This window comes from Bactrocera oleae, chromosome 3 (assembly GCF_042242935.1).
Source record: "Bactrocera oleae isolate idBacOlea1 chromosome 3, idBacOlea1, whole genome shotgun sequence".
NCBI classification, from domain to species: domain Eukaryota; kingdom Metazoa; phylum Arthropoda; class Insecta; order Diptera; family Tephritidae; genus Bactrocera; species Bactrocera oleae.
Window position 1 is genome coordinate 9,493,426 of NC_091537.1, and position 19,423 is coordinate 9,512,848.

A 19,423-nucleotide genomic window follows, 5' to 3' on the forward strand; every position below is an offset into this window, starting at 1 on the left:
ATATATATGTTAAGCATACATACATACATCTTTGCTAACTATTGTATATGGAATGTAAGATGACAGCAGCGCGACAAAGTTGGTGGCATTCACCGGCGATTCGAAAAATTTACATAAAATTACGTTTAGCATTTGACAAGTGACATAAGCAAATATGCAATACTTACAACAATAACAACTACTATTATAAGAACAATATGGTATACATAAATATGTATGTAAATGGAAATGTGACTAGCGGCTACCCTGGTTGCAACGCCTGCCAAGCGCTGGCAGAAATTATTGCGTAAATTATGGCAAAATGTCAAGCAGAACGCGGGAGGTGTGAAGGGAGGTGAAAGTGAGGCAACACGATGGTGGTCGTAGAACCAAAACATACATAAATATATAGAACTATAAATATTTGCTATTGGTAAATGTGTGCGATATAAATGATGCATACAATTGTCTAAGTGCAATACAGTGGATCTTAAAAATAGTGGGTACAGACTATAAAGTTTTCAATTTGCAAACATTTAGAAAAATAAAACAAGAAAAAACGCTAAAGAAGCTATACCCTTCACAAATACAATATATTATATACAAGCCTTGATTTTGATCGATCAGTTTGTATGTTTGTAGCTATATGCTATCCGAACTCAACAATTCCATTGGAGATTGCACTGTTGTCTTAGGCCACCACTAAGCGATCTAAATAATATGCTTTAATAAAAACTTTTTAATTTGTGCAGAGTGCAACCAAAATTAACGATTTTTCTTGTTTTCACTTCTTTGGAAGATAAATAGATTTGGATTCGCCTTATACCTTTAAGCTAATGTTCGTTGGGTGAGCATTCAATAACTCTTTCAATATAACAAACGATTTTTGTTAATTTAATAAACCATATGAGAAGTGCACATCATCTAAAAATGGTTGAAAGAAATGTCGGAATATCTATATATTCAAGTGGCTTTAAAGTATTAGAAAAATACTAAATATTTTAAAATAAAACAAGGTATTATAGTTTATTAAAAGCACATGATAAATTACGAAAGTTTATCGAGAAGTTTCTATCAATGACACACAAAATTATGAAGATCCATAATGATAAATTGCTCTGAGAAAGAAATGAATTATATTTCTCTGCCTTATTCTCCACAAAAATTGTAAATGTAAGACTCCAAACACACTCGCAACGGAAAGATATACTTGCGAAGTAGGTGGGATTGAGGCACATTTTTTACGAGTCAAAAAAGCTTGAAAATACTCAAAGAGAGCTTAGACAAAATAGATGTATTTAATCGTACCCAGGGCAGTGTTCCCACGACCTTTTTAAATTAACTTTATACAGTATTTCGAAAACTATAATTAAAATTTTCTATATACATATTTTTTGACACACTGTATATAGAAAAAAAGCTTAAATTCTATAAGAAAAATAGTAAAAAAAAAAAATAGCAAAAGTACACAAATGACTGCAAATGCAATAACACCAACATGGCATACTATAGTCAAAAACAAATATCACTCTCTCATAGATATGTGCATATATCGATATTGGCGTCTGTGGCATACACTTAACGGGGTTAATGAACGTTCGATGCGGCCCACAACAACAATTGAGGTTAATAGACAGTGCAGTATGCTGTTTTGTTTACTTTTACATGCAAGCTTACAGACTTATGAGCAAACTCAATAAAGCACACAACTACACACATATATACATACGTACATAGGTAAACACATACATACATACATACTTGCATATGTATGTGTATGTGAAATATGCATTCTCATTTATGTTTAATGTGCAAAGTTTAGATGAATATAAACTTATAACAACCATAATGATTACAATTCGCATGCCAGAAATATATATGTATATAGAAATTGCATTGGCAACCATAAATACATATGTATGTGTGCATATCCATGTAGGTGTGTAATTATGCATGCATTTTTATGTGCACGAGTATGTATTGAAATTGGCATGGAGTTATGCATAGACGCCGCGGCTTGGGCGTTGAAAGTCCAATGGAGCGCACATCCATTTGCCATTTTATTATCGCCGCTGATGATCGCCATTTCATTTGTTGATAATAAAAATCCAATAAATGCACATATGACTGTGAGTAGACTTATGGAAATTCAGTGCATGACTTATTGTAAAAGACACCGTTTGCTTGTAATTTGAAAATCGCAGTGATACAAATGGCAACATAAAAAAATTAAATGATGAAAAATATGAGAAAGTTTCTTAATTTTACTGAAATATGAAATGACATTTATCAATTAAAAATATTATGGTCATTAATGGTAAGTTTAATGGCCGGTTGGTTTTCGTATATAATTAAACAAAAAATATGCAAAAAAAAAATTAGTAATGTATTTATCAGGAAAAAATATTTTTATGATAAAAATGTTAGCATACAAGGTGTGTTCAAAAAACAATATATATATAATATTTATTAATTTTTCTACATTAATGTCGCCTTCAAAATAATCCCCATTCAATATCATGCACTTATGCCAGCACTTCTTCCAATCGTCGAAACACTTCTTAAACTCAATTTTTGGGATAGCCTTTATTAGCTCTTTCAACGATTTTCATTCATCTTGTAAAGAAAATATTTATATTTAATATGGAGGCTGGGGCATCTTGACAATATTGTTTTTGGCCAAGCATTTTCGAACAAATTCTTAATTTATTTCTTTTAATAAACGAAAATCGCCAAGCTCATTAAAACACGTCTAACCTTAGCGTCTGCTACAGACAAAGTTAACAATGAAAACAGCTGAAAATTTTATTAGGAAATTAAGAAAATTGAATATAATTATTTACGTTAAAAGCATGCATATCAACAGAATAAAAAAAATTTAAATTAAACTCTCGAAACAAATTTTAAATTCAAAATTCCCGTTATTTTTTGAACACACCTCGTATTATTTTATTACCATATAGTTGAAATGAATAACAAGCTAAAATTTTCGAACCAGCAGAGAATTTATAATCAGTTGCAATCGTTACAAAGCTTCTCGATCTTTACGATCTCCACGACCGATTTCAGTTTGTGAACGAGAAAGCTTCGATTTTGAAGTTTGATTTGAAATTTTGTAACTCAATCTAAGTGCGATTTGCAAACCAGTTTAAAATAAAATGTTTCAAGAGCAATAAAAATATGAATTCGAAAATCCGAGGCTGCGAGAAAGTGAAACACGCTTAAATATTCTTTAATGACTCATATATGTACAATATATACACGAATAAAAAAAATACGAAGTCCATAAAAATCTTCAAATCTAATCAAATCTAGCCGCCAGCTATTTAAAGAAGTATAGTCCGTTCGGTTTGTATTAAGTTCTCTACTAAACACTTACAGAGTTGAAAAAAAAAATTCTTAAAATCGGCGAGGGAACACATCTTTGAGTATGATAGAGTACCAAGAGCCAGCAATTGACGTTTCGAAAAAGCTTCCAGAACTCCGTTTCAGTAAATAGCACAAGCAAAGAGGTAGACTGGTATGACGTTTCCTCGACTGTCAAGTTTACGTAACCGATATTAATTTTTATCCGTTTAAATACTATAAAAATTGTCTTAATAAATAATTTACCAATGGAGCCATTTTTCGTTTGAAATTTTGTAGTTAGTTCTTGGTATCCTACCTGATAGACTACAGTCTCTTAGAATTGGCACTTAGTATGGTTTAAGGGGTAGCTATAATTATTTCTAAAACATATATCTTTCGCTGTGTATATATGGAAAGATTAGGATGGTATATCCAGACGAATTTTGAGAAGTTGAGGGATAGAAATATTTTTTACAAACTTACTTGCAGTTTTTAATAAATAATCAGTAAAAAAAATTGCTTTAGTAAGCTTGTGCGCGTTCTGAATGAAGGCTATAAACTGCTCAGACTAGAGAGCCAAAGTCGTTCAACACGTTTTAGGAATGCATGAAATGGTTTTAGGAGACTTCCAATATGGCGCATATATTAAAACACAGTTGCAAAATATGTATTGTTTATCGAACATGCCTCTCCAATTAATTTACATAATATTATGTAACAACAACAAAAAAGTGCATGAACACCTTAACCACTCTGGGATTATATAATGTTTGGCAAGAGTTAACAACAAAAACGAAATTAATAAATAAATTTGTGCAACATGATAGGCTCCTAAATAACAATGCTCATACGGACATACAGCAACGCTAAGGGAACTTTGATTTTATTGTTGCACTGTTGCATGCATTTTGTTACGGAGTGCGTAATAAATCAAATGAGAAGCCGGAAAGTTGCTACATAATTCATAATTATTTAAAATTTAACAAAACACAAAAAAAAAAATAAATAAACGCATAGAGTTAGGAGAGAGAAAGAGAGAGCCGAGAGTTTGGATAGGTAGGAGTGTACCAACAGCGGGGTGTGGCAAAGGCTTGAAGCACGTGAAATTTAGATGAAAGCTGATGCAAGCTGCAGATGTACACTAATAATATAATATATGTATGTATGTATACTTATGATTACATATTTTTTTGTATATTTACAGGCAAGTGCTGTCGGCGCATGAAATTGCAGTATTTTATAATTTTTCAACTTTTTCAATGTCAATTTTGCATTTAAATGGCGTGAAAAGCAATAAATTACAATGCCGCTATCGCTGAGGCAATCAACGAATGCACGCACTTTTCCCCGGAGCGTTAATTTTTATTTTTACAAATAAATTGCATTAGGTATGTTTAGAGCGCGCAACGTGGCTGTATATTTGTAGCGGGTTGCGTGTTGAAGCCGGCTAAATTATGTTCAATTTTTAACTAATGATTATTGAAATCAAGCAAATATGAAATGCATGTTAAATAACGGGAAAATTATAATTGGCAAAATAGCACTTTTTGTTTAAAGTTTGTTTTCGCTGTTCATTAATATTAATTTCATAGCATCAGCTGCCTGAGCTGCTAACATAATTATCGCTAACGAAAAATTAAAAATTACATAAACAAAAAAGTAGTAGTGGATAGATGTTTTGCGGAATTTTTCAACACGAAAAAATAAAAATGTGGTAAAAAACAATTTTTTGAAATAATTTTTTATGTTACTAAACACTACAATAGGTACCCTGTACATATTTACTAGTTTATTAACAAAATGGCATCGGGATCCATATCTAACTGAAAAGCAAAATTTTCGGGATTAAATACCGAAATTTCAAGACTTTCAAAATATGTAAATATATAAAAATGTATAGCATATTAATTCGTTTATTTACATAATGACATAAAAATCTATATCAAATTGAGAAGCAAATTTTTCGGAATCAAATCCCGAAATTTCGGGACTTTTAAAATATGTATATAAAAATTTTTTATGAGCTCGTTAATTAAGTTAATGACATAAAAATGTATGCCTCATTGAAAAGTAAAATTTTCGGGGTCGAATCCCGAAATTTCGGCACTTTCAAAATATATAAAAATAAATAATTTGAAATTTTTAAACAATTCTATACCTGAAAGCTTTCAAAAGCAACGTTTTTTTACTCCACTACAAGACACCCCTAATGCTTTGCAAAATTACAAACGTACGTATAGATATACTTACATATATGTATATTATATGTACAAACTAATTCCATGCATAGAAAGCGCACATGCCAAAGTCGTTGAATTTAAATTGCCACCGGTTATCTATCTGCTTTTACTAATATGAATCTATAAGTGTCTTCGCATATAAATTTGCGTTATTCATTGATGAAGCAGGAAATAAGCTTATAAGTATAAGTATAGTCGCTACCGTAAAGTGTCAGCGAATTGAATTCGTCACGCAAATTTCCAGATTTGTGTTACAAATAAAAGAAATTTAAACACCTTTTAATTGGTGAAGGTATGCAAATTTGTTTATAAAGGCGAGACTTAATAAGAGTAAAAATCAAAATTGATTTACGAACTGTTATTGAAAAAAGTAAGTATGGCATAAAGTGTTTTAAAACCGGGTAGGTTTCATAAAAATTTTTGTTTAACTGTGAACCATCAGCTTCAATGGAGCTTTCGATGCTTAAAAAGCTTGTGTAAAACATTATTTGATATTTGAAGCAATTCAATTTAAATGTTTCAAAAGAAAAAAAAATAACAATTACTCTATAATTATCATAAAAGAGAGAAATCTTAAAACCACGAAATCCTTGATATAAAAAAGTTTTAGTTGTTTCGTTTGAGAATTTAAATTGCTTTGACTACTTTTGCTGGCGTCATAATTACAATAAAATATTTTGAAAATGAAAAAGTTATTGGTATTAAATTCTTATTAAATCATCTACTTGTTGACACGCTTAAATTTTTAAACTCTAGCAACATGTTCCCAAGTTACAATTGCTCTTGAAAGGAGCTTCACAAAGAACCTTGAAACAAAAGTACCAAAGTTGTGGTCATTGTGAGTAGCGATAAGCATTTTTAACTGCCAAGAATCCTACGACATGACAATAGTTTGCGCAAACAAAAATATCGCCCATTGTATATACATATGTATTATATTTACAAACCCCATATAACTCCAAGCGTGTGTTACATTAACCTCAGTCTTTACTTGCTTTACCAATTTTCTGCACGTTCAACGCGTATTCTTTAAGCCGCTTCGTAAACTTACAGACAACTCTTTGACAAAGTGCCAACTATTTTCATGTATTCCGAGCTTGGTATTCTGAAATATTTTCTGAGTTTTGCTTTGAAAAAAATATTAAGTATGCATGAGATGCGCTCATCATTAGCGGCTACCAAATGAGTTGTGCAAACACATGAAACATGTACGCGTTTGTTGTGTACAATAGAGGTGCGTTGTAAATGGACTAAGGCGACAAATTATACGCCGAAGTTTGAGCCGAAATAGCTCTTATTTATAGAGCTAATTTGTATATTCACCAACTTCTTTCGCATTACTATAAAAGTATGAGTTCACTGATTCTCTGACTGCTTGCCGTTAGACTCTATCGAATTCAGAATTTCAATTTTAACTAACTGTGAAACAATCATGGCTTACGATACGATCACGCTTTAATACCTTTTCAATCGTTCGTTCGTTTTTTTGTTTTTTTTTTTTGCTTTTTAGTGAATCGATAACGATTTGATTAGCATTTCGTGTTTGGTCTATGACTTCATACAACCATACATATGTATACTGAGAGCGTTGTTGGGACGCGAATTGTTTTGCATATTTGCGGTTATTTTATTATTCTGAGTATACATGGACGTACTCGATACAAGGTTTTGTTATTTTTGCTGATTTTATCGTAATCTCAACTGGCATCTCCGGAAAAAGTGGTGCGCATTTGTTGCCTACTAATGAGTTTCCCAGAATTCGCCAGTTCAATAGCTGATTATATTTAATACATTAGATTACATATATTTCTTAACAAAGGAATGAAAACAGCCAAGATCAATGGTCAAACTTTTCTAATCATTGCTGAACAAGTTAACAGACACATATAATACAAAAAATATAACAATAGCGAAAATATTTTCAGTTATTTTTCTACAAGAGATATTTAGAAATGAATTATTTTTTTAATCCTGAAATTTTATTACAAAGAGATACGAACGTGTAGTGGTTCGAAATGTCAATAACAAGCATCCACTTGCCATCTCAATTGGGAGAAGAGAACCTTATATAGACATGGAGATGTGAGCATCGACCGCTTCGTAGGGGGTCAACTGCCCGAGTGAGTCGCACTGCATTTTATTTCTTGACATTGAGTCCACTGCCGTGTCATAATAACGCCTACATGGCATGTTATGTTGCAGCCTAGTCGAGTTATCGCTGCTCACCAAGCGACTTTTTCTAATATTTAAATTAAATTTTAAATTGGTGATATCTTTGGAATGGAATGTGAGAATCGAATAATTCGAAAAGTTATTTAAAGGTATTGAAGCAGTCTTGAATATGAGGTAATTAATTTTAATAAGAGCAAATAAAGAGCTTTTACAGAGGCGACATTTTAATTTTTATTTTCTTTTCTTTCACTTATTGTAACGTAACTATAACATGCTGTCACATGTTTTTGTAGACAATATACGTTCTGCCAAGTCGTAGTACATTATTTTGTTCTGAAATCAATAGTAATAAAGCCTATATCACCGGAAATAGTGTAACTTTCCAGCGGTGTAAGAGTTTTTCAAATCGTTCAAGTAATTTTGAAGCCTATTCAGTTCAAACAAACAAACAATAAAATCTTTTTTATAATATTATTGGCATAGACGACTGCTTACCGTAAGCATTACGATATTTTATCGACTACACAATTGAAAGGCCACAAATATGCGCAGGATTAGTTGATTTAATCCCTTTATATTTCTTTCTCAGCTTATTGCTAAAATGACGTCATAAATTTTCAATTGAATTGAACTCCGGTTTATAATAATTTTTGCATGAATTTAATGTGACAAAATTTTAAAAATATTTTCAAATTCAGAAACAAACACCAAAAAAATATCTAATAAATGACTGGATAGCATAAAATAATAAACTAAAAATATTTGAAAAAAAAAATATTTAGAACCATTATAATAATTATTAAATAATTGTAAAATAATTATTAAATAATTGTAAAATAATACTAAAACTATTATAAAATAAACAAAACTTTAAAAGGGCTTAAAATAAATATGTGTAGCATTAAAAAAATGCATTTGTCATGTCGGCTCATTTATCAATTTCTATTTTTCACCGTATCTAGTCACAATTATCATTCCCAAAACGAATGCTAAAACTATACAAAATCACTGCAACAGGCGGTAACATAAATCCAGCCATTATTTCACAGTAAATGCACACATTTTTCCCTGTCGCTTGGAAAATTCTCACGCTTAAATATGTCAACATAAACAACAAACTTTGAAGCCATGTCCACCACTATTTGTAAACACACGAAAATTTTTACCAAACGATTTCTTTTTTCTATTTTTGATACACTTTGCATGTGACTGTAGGGCAGGTTTAGGGTTTCTAACCATAAAAACAAAGCTTGAATAATTTTGAAAAAAAAAAAACAAAAAAGAATCTAGTACAAAAAAATTAAAACGCAGCACGCGTGTCTGTTGCATGCAGATAAAAGTAAGCGGAGATACTCGTATCAAGTCACGTCAAATGCATAAATTAACCAAAAAAACAAAAAACACACACACATAAATACATGCATGGAGAAAATACATGTGAGTTGCTGCAGCAGTTTCAGTTTTGGACAAACTGTCTGTTTGTCCGTCTAAGCGTGAGTGACAAGCTTGCGTTGCAATGTCTCGCTTGACAATAGAAGAAGAAGAAGAAGAAGAAGAAGAAAAACAAAAGACTAGGCTGATATGCACAAGAACTTTATCTTCTTTCACTTTTTTACAGAAATAAAACAAAAAATATTTTTTACTACTTATTTTCTTAAACCAGTAGCTACACTCCCGCTTAAACGATCTGTTGGCGGCGATAAACGCCTGCGATCTACTTGTACAACCAACAGGTATGACATGGAGAGATTTATGTATACATATATGTAGCCATACATATACATATGTATATATTTGACACATGTAAACTTATGTTGGCCTGCCGTTGAACTTAAAGAATTACAAATGACACAGGCCACTTGCATATGCATACATATTTGTATATCTGTAAGTATGTATGTATATATGTATATACATACGCATGTAAAAACACACATCAGCTATGCAAATGCAGTCACTTTTTATGTTCTTCACTCTCTTTGTGTCGCTTATCTACAAAGGAAGTTCAGTTTGATCAGATGTATTGCATTTTTAATAGTTTACCTGCGCTTGTATATGTGTGTGCGGACAAGTGAAGGAGTGGAAAACATGTACACTGGTACTAAAATATATTTACGAGCATTAACAAACAAATATACATGCTTATATATATATATATATATATCTATGTATATATTTAAAGTCACCCAATCAATTGGTGAAAGTCTGGCAGTTGCATATGCCATAAATTTCTATGAATGTGCAAGAAAAGCAATTAAAGAATGAAGCAATAATTAGTTTTAAATGCTGATAATGTCATGTAGAGATAAAAATATATATATACATACATACATATTTATATAGGACTGCATTTAAATTTGTGATTCAGATTTTCTTAATTGCTTTGATGGAGGCAAATTTATTAAGCAGGAAGGCTCAACTCTAAGGCGCGTATTCTAATATTAAAAGATTAGGTGAGTATTGCGCTGGGTTTATAGGTAAAAATGTATTTGAATAAATATGAGATGACAAAATTCAAGAAATCATACAAAATTCTAATCAATATAAAAAGATTAAATGAGTATTGGGCTGGATTTTTGGGTAAAAAAAATTTGAATAAATATGAGATTAAGCATGACAAAATTAAAGAGGTCATACAAAATTGGAACATTTTTTGTGCATTAAAAAACGGGAAATCTAAGAAGAAAACGTAAAATTACCATAAATTCACAAATTACTTCACAAAAAACGCCGATAATTTTTATTTGTTTCAGATAAGCCAATTAGCCGGAATCATGGAGGAAGTGCGAGCCCATTTTTTTTTGAGGCGGAGGTGTTCAGAAAGCTGTAACTCATGTTCTACACAATATTTTTAGCTTAAAATGTATTTTTATACTGTCGAAATATATATTGATAAATGATGATAAACTTGGAGCTCTACATATTTACTAGTCGTTGCAAAAACATTCCTAAAAAACAGTCCGTCAGTTGGGATGACTCCCTTAATACTAAAAGATTGGTTCCTAGCAAAATGGCACTTTTAGCAATATTTATTATTGTTATTTTTTATTCCCACAAACAATTCAAAATATTAAAATATTACTTAATAAACTTTTACGCTTAGTTGCTGTCTGATTTTTCTAACTTGTTTAGAATTTCAGCAGAAAATTACAAATAAAAAAGTTGTTTCCGAAGCGCCAAACAATGAGAATTGGCAAATCGACCAAACAACTGGTATAAATACAGTAGACTGGTATAATCAAGTGAAAAGGGAATAAAAAAGTTTTTAATAAGGCTATTTCATACTGTTCTGCATTGTATTGAATTGGTTAGCTCCATTGTTGCTTGTATTTAGCGAGCTTAAAAGTGGCGTTTCGGAAACGACTAAAGACTAGCTCAAAACAGCGAAAAGAATAAATATTGAAGAATTAATTTGACTAAATTTCTGAGTTTGAAAGCTAATTTACGGATGGTTTTGAAGTTTCAATAATTTATTGATTAAAAAACACCAATTATTATCATAAAAAGTTAAAATGCTAATATTTCTCAAGTCACATTTTAATTTTTCGCAAGAACAGGAATAACATTTTTTTTTGAAAATATTTTGTTTTATGGAATTTATTTGGCTCTACTCTATACGGCGTCTACGTGATTTTGAGCAGGAATGCTGCATTGAGTCATCGAAAATTTGCGTAAACGGATGGAGATTTGCCATTTGGCTGGCATTTGATTCAAGTCATAAATGGAAAAAAATGAAACAGAAACAGAAAACAGAACCCATTTTGAACAAATTTGAGTGCTTTATTTCATTTTAAAATCACGTCGCTCTTGATGGTAGACCCTTTAGTTTAAAAAGAAAATCACTTATTAATGTCTTTGGCATTTCATAATATCACAATATATTCCTGACGAATTCGCGATTTAGTTTTCTTACTCAGTCAAATTAATTTTTTTTATGTAGAAAAAAATAATAATAATTTTTAAAATAGTTCCTATAGACTGTGGCTGATTTCTCAGTGTCACTTTTGGAAGGCTTTAACAATATCTCTGAATGTTTAACCTAAAAATTAACCGATTTAAAATTTTTTTCACTTTTGATATTTTTATTTTTGTAGTCCACACAACTTTTGTTTAGTTACACACAACAACAAGCAATTCTTTTATTTAATTTAATTTACCTCATAAGCTGCCATATCCTCCTTGCCATACAAGGGCACTGGCGATGAATTACGTGGTGCAAACATTTTACACAAAATTCATAAAACATTGAACACAAAACTCTTTTTGTAGCAAAAAAAGCTAATTTATCACCATGAACACAGGCGCGAGGAGTTAATACAAGAACACAACACGCTCAAAACGTTGATTTCGATTTAATTGAAGAGAAATGCGAAAATCACGCAGAGATTTAATTGCGCTTGTCTGCAGCAGAGATGTGGGTGGGTGGCGTAGTTGTCGTTGGCACTGAATGTTTTTCTCAAACGAAAATGTACGTGTGACTAATTATGGTTGTACACACTGGAAGTTTGTGTTAAAAAAAATGAATTTTTTTTGCGATTTTTTTTTTCAAGTTTAAATTACCGAATTTCGAAGCTTTGAAAGTCAATTTGTGAGCGTGATATTTTATTATTGTTGTTTAACAATTTTTAATTACAGCTTCGCAAATTATTACTATTTTATTGGGTATTTTTATATTAAAAAATTAACGTTGCAGCGGCTTGTGGGCGTCTAATGCGTGAATCAAGGGCGTATTTTGATTTTTTTGTTATATTTTTTCAACTTTTTATGTTTTCAAATATTTGAAGCACTTGCTGTATACTCAAATTAAATTTTGCTTACGAAAATTTATTTTCAAATGGTTCCGAATCGATTGCGTTGCTTTGAAGCTGACTAGAGTTTCGATATTTTCGGTGGTCGATATTTGGTTTTCGTGCAACAAAATACAATATTTTAATATTTCTTTAGATTACTTTAAACCACTAATTTGCGCAAACAAATTGAGCACAGTCACTCACACAGGAAGCTATGCACAAACACTGTTGTTGTTGTTGCGGTGCGCGACTACAAGTCAAGGTCGCTAGCGATGCGCGCTGTTGCGGCGCGCCTGTAGGCAACTTTTAATAAAACACTCTAAATTCACTGTTTATCTACAAGTTATCGCGCAATACTATTATTTGTGTATTTTTGTTGTTGTATATGAACAGTGAAATTAAAAAAAAAAAAATTGGCAACACTTGTACACGCTTACTAATTAAATTGCCAAACAACTTAAATGAATGCGGGTTCCCGCTTGGCAGCAGTAAATCATAAAAAGATAGTCGAGCATATCGAAATTTAAAGTCACTGCGAACGCCTTTCGCTTTCGATGACTCCCTATATGCGTAACTGTAATTTTTGCACAATTTCAGTGGCAGTTGCGCGCGCGCTACTTCACTGTTTCATTTATATAGTTATAATAGTATAATGGCACAAATATTATAATAAAATTTTATTTTATGACATAATTTTCCAACAGAAACAAATCTTTTAATTTTTCTACACAAATTAATCAAAAATTTAATTTCGACTTTATTCTAATTATTTTTTACGCTTCATTTTATGCGCGCTCGTTTCGCGTCGATTTTATCTTTTTGAAACGCTTAATAACGCGGCTCAAATCAAACTGAATTGGCAGCGCGCGACGCGTTCACACAGCGCTCTGTGGAAAAACAAACACAAAAGACACCTTTGCGCGCGCGCACACACACACACACACACAAACGCTACTACGGCGCGCGGCTATGCTGTCACTCAATCAGGCAGCAATAATACTGGCCAAGATGCAAAGCAAAAGGTGTAAAAGCAAATCAAAGTAACGAATCAAGCGCAAAGTCAAAGACAAAACTAAAAGTCAACGCGTTTGTTTGCGCGCACTCAACCGCTTGACGGCGCGGCGTTATAGCTCATTGAGTTTTTGAGTGTGCGGCGCGTTCAACGCCACCGCCAACGTCGCTGTCTTCGCCGCGGTAGTTAGCGCGTGACGCGCACATAAAAATGTTACACGCGTATGTGGCGGTCACCTGTTTACTTGCGGCGCTCAAGTGTTTGACTTTTGCTTTTGCGGATTGGCTTTCCTTGTTAGCCAAAGTATTTGACTGCCAAGGCGGCTTGTTTGTGGCTGCCGCTCACGTTGCATTTACATAAATAGAAAAGACAAAGCGTTCAGGCGGAGGCGGCATATTGTGTAGCGGCTTGCAAGCGCGCTTCACGCAATTTGAGGCGTTCAACGTGTCAACCGATATCGCTGCCGCTCGCGGGTCTTCGACGTTACATTTGAGTTAATTTTGGATTTTGAGCATAACGCGATAGCGATTTTAAATTTGTGGTAATCGAATTTGTGTTCATTTGAAGCAATGTCATAAACACGATTTTCAAGCATCTCCTTTCCTTAATTGAGCCAATTAGTAAATTGTCCACACAAAAGCAAACAAAATCAAATTAATACATTAAAAAAGCTCTATCACCAAAGCCAATAATAATAATTAAAATATATTTCTATAATTTTTATTAACTAAACAGAAACTATAACAAAATATTTAGTACTAAATTTTCATACAATTAAAACTAAATAAAAACTTTAAAAAAATTTACTTCAACATTTCCGTATTTTATATTGAAATTAAAAAAATATTTTTACCCCAAAATAATATCTGCGTTGTTGACCACAATCGCCACCTACAACATTTTATTTTCTGTGCCTTCTACGCTCACTCAAGCTCTCCTCTGAGTTGTTCACACTCATGACTTCGCATTTATTTCACCTTCATTAAATTGGCGTTGCTAGAATTTCAATAGAAAAAATCATGACAAATGACAAAGTATTTGTTCTTCAACAGTTTTTGCAAGGGAAATTTTTTTATTTTTATTTTTATTTCGCTCTAAACTGGTTTTCTTGCTTGCCGCTCAGCGGTTTCTTGACTTTAAATTAGAGTTTGTGTTTATAATTTTGTTAAAAGAGCGCGGTATACAAAGTGAAGCCGCCTGGTCTGCTTATTTAACATATAAATTATTGTTTTAATAATGTGAATACAAATTGGCAATGAACGCCGTTGCTTAAAACAAGAAAAGAATAATGCGAAGAGAGGTAAGTGAAGGTAAAAATTAGTCATAGAAGTAAATATTGAAATGATGCTGTGGTCAATTTGGCAGGTAAGAGAATAAGACATATTAAAAAGTGGCGATTTTATTGAGTTCCAGCAACAATAACTTTAGTAAAACAATGATAAATCGAAATACATTTTCGAAACACTGTCTTTCGAGTAAAAAAGACGAATCATTCGAAGAAGAAGGCGAAGCTTCTCATATTTTAATTGCTTAGGAGATGAAGGGTGGTATTGAGACCATTAAGTTAAGTAAATTGGCAAAGGAAAAATCTGAAAAATTATGGTGCAAAATATGGATTATATGTATTGGTAAATGAGAGCAGATAAATGGCGCTGATGTCGCACATTTAGATTAACAATATTTATATTGAATCTGCAAATTGGTAATAATTTAAAGTAAACTTTAACCCATATATTGATTTTATATATAAAAAAAATCACTGGAAAACTACACTTTATTGTAAAAAATTAAAAATTGGTGAAAAATAATTAAAAGTATCAAATAAAAGCCGCATAAGAAGCATGACTACTAAGAAGAAGCCATGCATTGTTGGCTGATAACACCGCTATGGACCACCCACCGTTTGATTGTTGGGAATGCCAGGTTCATTGAATATTGCTGTAGTCTTAAATGCAACAGTGGCAACATTTTCTACCGCAACAACTACAATAGCAATAATAATAGCAGCAGTAGCGGAAAACGCTGAAACTTTCCCCCATAAAGCAGCCTAAGAAAAGTTGCAATAAAAATAGGAAACAATGCGCTTTTTTATGTTTTTTTTTTTTTTGTGTTAAAGAAATTCGCTGGGCAAGCAGCATAGCATAGCATAGCACTTGCAATGCCTGACATACGATTACTTACTTCTTTGTGTGCATTCATGATGCGAAAGAGACAGATTTGAATAGTCGGAGCTGCCTATTAATTTACTTAGTTTATTACCTAAGTATATAAGTAGACGTTTATGCATATTTTTTAGCATACCTTGTAGTAAATTACAACAACAAAGAATGCATTTACAACAAAAGCACTGGCAGCGTTGCATATAAAAGTTGATGTTTAAAAAAATATGTGAGATGTCTGGCAATCACTCGTCAACAGCTCACATAATATATATGTACATATATATATTTTTATGTATGTATATATGCCTTTATGTATGTGTATACAGGTTTGTATGTATGTATGCATGCATTTCCGTGCACAATATTTGCCCAACCGCTGTGTTATGCATTTCGCGCAAATTTAAGAGACAATTGGTTGCAGTGGCGCATGCGCAGGCGTGCAATGTTGAATGCAAATTGGCTTATGGCTATTTAAAATTAACTGCTTTTGCTATTTACAAGCAAGAATGCATACATACAAATATACATACATACAAGTACACCTATATATAATATAATTTTTTTTTTCATTTCTTTGTTCGAACTTTTTTCTCGCTGCCTACAACTTCATAATTCCGCTTGGGTGCTTTGCCACAAAAGCGATTAGTATTAAGTAAACTTAAGTAATTATTAATTAAAGATTTATTACAATTCACCTTTGTATTTGTTGTCTCATTTGTGCGCTTTGATTTATTTAATTATTTTTTTGTTTTTTTTTTCTTGCTGACCAAGTTTAGTAAAAACGCCTACAATTTCCCAACGCTAACATGTTTGTACATGTAAGTACGTACATATGCAAAAAACAACAACGCAAATGCGGAATACTTTGTATTTTTTTATTGATGCGCGTATACTTGAGATTAGAATGCGACAATAAAAGCGAATTGTTGTAAGACCAGCTTCCATATGAATTCATATTTCAGAATAATGTAAAAAATACAAATAAAAATCATTGATTATTGCAAATTAAATGACAGCATTTGATTACTAAAAACGAACAAAACACAACAAAAAATATGTACAAACAAATAAAAAAATAAAATTTACAAAAAAATATTAAAGAAAAAAAAAAAAAAATTTACAAGAAAATAAACATAAAAAAAATTGCAAAAATATATAAAAAAAAAAAAATTACAAAATGTATTTGAAAAACACGCAAAAAAAAATATAAAAGAATGCAAAATTGCGCAGCTAAAAGAAATAATTTTTTATGTGTCGACATTTTTGTGAATGTGGGCGGCTGTGGTTGACATGCGGCGTGCTTAGGTGAGGCGCTGGACTCTCATATCTACTTACATAAATAAACACGTAGACACGACTCTTCTAACACTTTGCACCGCACTGCTTATGGCAATTAAACCAAGTGGCTACTAACCAATTTACGATTGCCAATAACAATTTTGTAATTAGCGCATGTAATCACCGCTATTGTTGAGTTGTTTTTGTTGTTTGTTGCTTACATAAAGTAGAAAAAATCGAAAAAAATCGAGGAATGTCAATTTGAAACGATCAAAAAAGTAAGCCACACAATGAAATTGCATTTAATGATGTTACATGAGCTTTTATATAAATAGCTTGATACAATTTGTGCGCGTCTGACAGCTTTCGGATGTTGTGCGCAAAATGAAAAATGCATTTTTAATTAGAAAAATGTCTAGATTTATCGATCGATATAACCAGTTGAAATTTTCATGTTGTCTTCCAGCAGAATTTTATTGAAAAGCTCCGCTTAGAACAGGCTTTTGTAAGTCAGCTTTCGAATTTTGAAAAATCAAAGCCAGCGATTTTTGATTTTTCACGCTTATTTGTGACATTTCGACAACTGACATTTATTAAATTTTCAACTTAAAACAACAAAGCTTTTATTTTAAACGTCAAAGGAGAAGTTTAAAAGTATTATTACTGAATTTTAAAGATTAGATTTGAGTGAGCTTGTGAGATTTCTCACTTTTCTCGATTCAATTACAGAAATAAGCATACAATTCGATTTTATGATTGGATTTCCAGAAATTTTTTAAAGCTTTTCGTATATCAAACAATAAAGTTATATTAAATAGTATGAGTCAGTTCTTAGTTTTTCCTAAAATCTTTCCTATAGCTCTAACGAGCTTTACGCTTTAGTCAGCATCCAGGGAAAAAGCTCTTACAAATCTATTAAGCTTTATAATTTTAATTAAAACTAGTTTTTAAACATTTTAAAAGTGTAGTAATAGTGTTACTATGCTTTTATACAACTTTCTCCACATTTTAACGAGCTTTCATTAAAAATTTAAGCTTTCAAACGATATTTCATTTCTATACAAACAAGTTTATAGCAGATTTGCAAAGAAGATATTTGAGCTTTTGATGTTATTGACATTTCGAAGTCAAAGCTTTTCAGAGATTTTGAGCTTTTTGCGAATAAATCATATATTTATTTATCTGTGAATAGTGCACAATTATTAGTGCTTTTAATTTGAATCTCATTTTAGATTTATTTATCTGTGAACTTCAACTGCCTTAAGGTATTCCCTGACCTTGTCTTGGTTTAGTAATATGCAATTAAAAAGCTCCCAAGTATATATGTTTATTTATCTATGAACTTCAACTGCTTTAAGTTATTCCCTGACCTTGTCTTGGTTTATTAATATGCAATTAAAAAGCTCCCAAGTATATATGTTTATTTATCTGTGAACTTCAACTGCTTTAAGTTATTCCCTGACCTTGTCTTGGTTCATTAATATGGGATTAAAAAGCTCTCAAGTTGCATGCAATAAATAAAGTAATTGGTTTGCAAAAAATATACACGCCAAACAGCTGTAAAGCTATGATTTATCTGTTATTTGATAGCTGATATTTATAAGCCACGCTTGTAAACTGAGCCTAACTGTAAAATTAAGCGCTGTCAATTCGAAGTGAATTGCCTTTCAATATTTTCCGTTAGAAACACATAAAAATCGGTGCAAATTTATGAATGTATGCAAATTATGAACGAAAAAGCAATAAATAATTTGAATGCATAAATTTGACTGAAACTGAACTCAACAAAGGAGCAGAATAAATTGTGCATTTTTTGCAAAGCTGTAATGGAGACCGTTGATTGGTCACTTCGGCAGTCGGACAAAGAGTCTGTCAGAGCAAAAGAGTTGAACTGTAATAATTTTTCAAGCAATTTATAGTTGAAGTATGCACTTTGTAGTACAATAGATAAATAACTTAGCATTTTTACAAGCGCACCTTTGATGTGAATTTTTGCACTAAAAAAATTTGCAAAAAAATTTTATTTGACTTTTTACGTTAGAAATATGAAATAAATAATTTTTTTTATTAAATTGCAATACAAATTTGCGTTGCTGTTTATAAGGCTGGCACGTCGGTGTAACAAATTTCATATTCTCTTTTTAAGGTGCGCATGCGCACTTTGCTATTTTGACCATTTGCCATGGCGTTAGATTAGAATTCATTTATTTTTTAATTTTTTAATATTTTTTTTTTACTTTTCAGGCTGCTTTTGCTTTACTTTGTGTATATTCTAGCATATAAATCGAATACAAGCAGCGCAAAGCAAAGCAAAAAACGCGTAGAAAAAAATGTGTGTGTATAAAGTCGAAAAATTCACAGAATGAATGAGGTAATGCTAACAGGTGCGAACGCTGTGCAAAAGACGACAGCACGAATACATTTTTTCAGGCTTTCGCAACT

The 19,423-nt window shown here is 31.7% G+C and overlaps 1 protein-coding gene and 1 long non-coding RNA gene across 3 annotated transcripts in view; one reads left to right on the forward strand and one right to left on the reverse strand.

Moving 5' to 3' along the window:
* The window catches only part of Wdr62 (WD repeat domain 62), a 98,450-nt gene that overhangs the window by 36,134 nt on the left and 42,893 nt on the right, over positions 1-19,423 (reverse strand). The gene's annotated exons all lie outside the window — the stretch shown is intronic.
* LOC118680035 (uncharacterized) lies at positions 9,494-10,646 on the forward strand. Of its 2 annotated transcripts, XR_004975552.2 has the most exons (3): positions 9,494-9,837; positions 10,108-10,192; positions 10,493-10,646. It is a non-coding gene; the product is annotated as an uncharacterized lncRNA (long non-coding RNA). The 2 variants fall into 2 exon arrangements; XR_011395415.1 differs by having other exon boundaries at positions 9,494-10,192.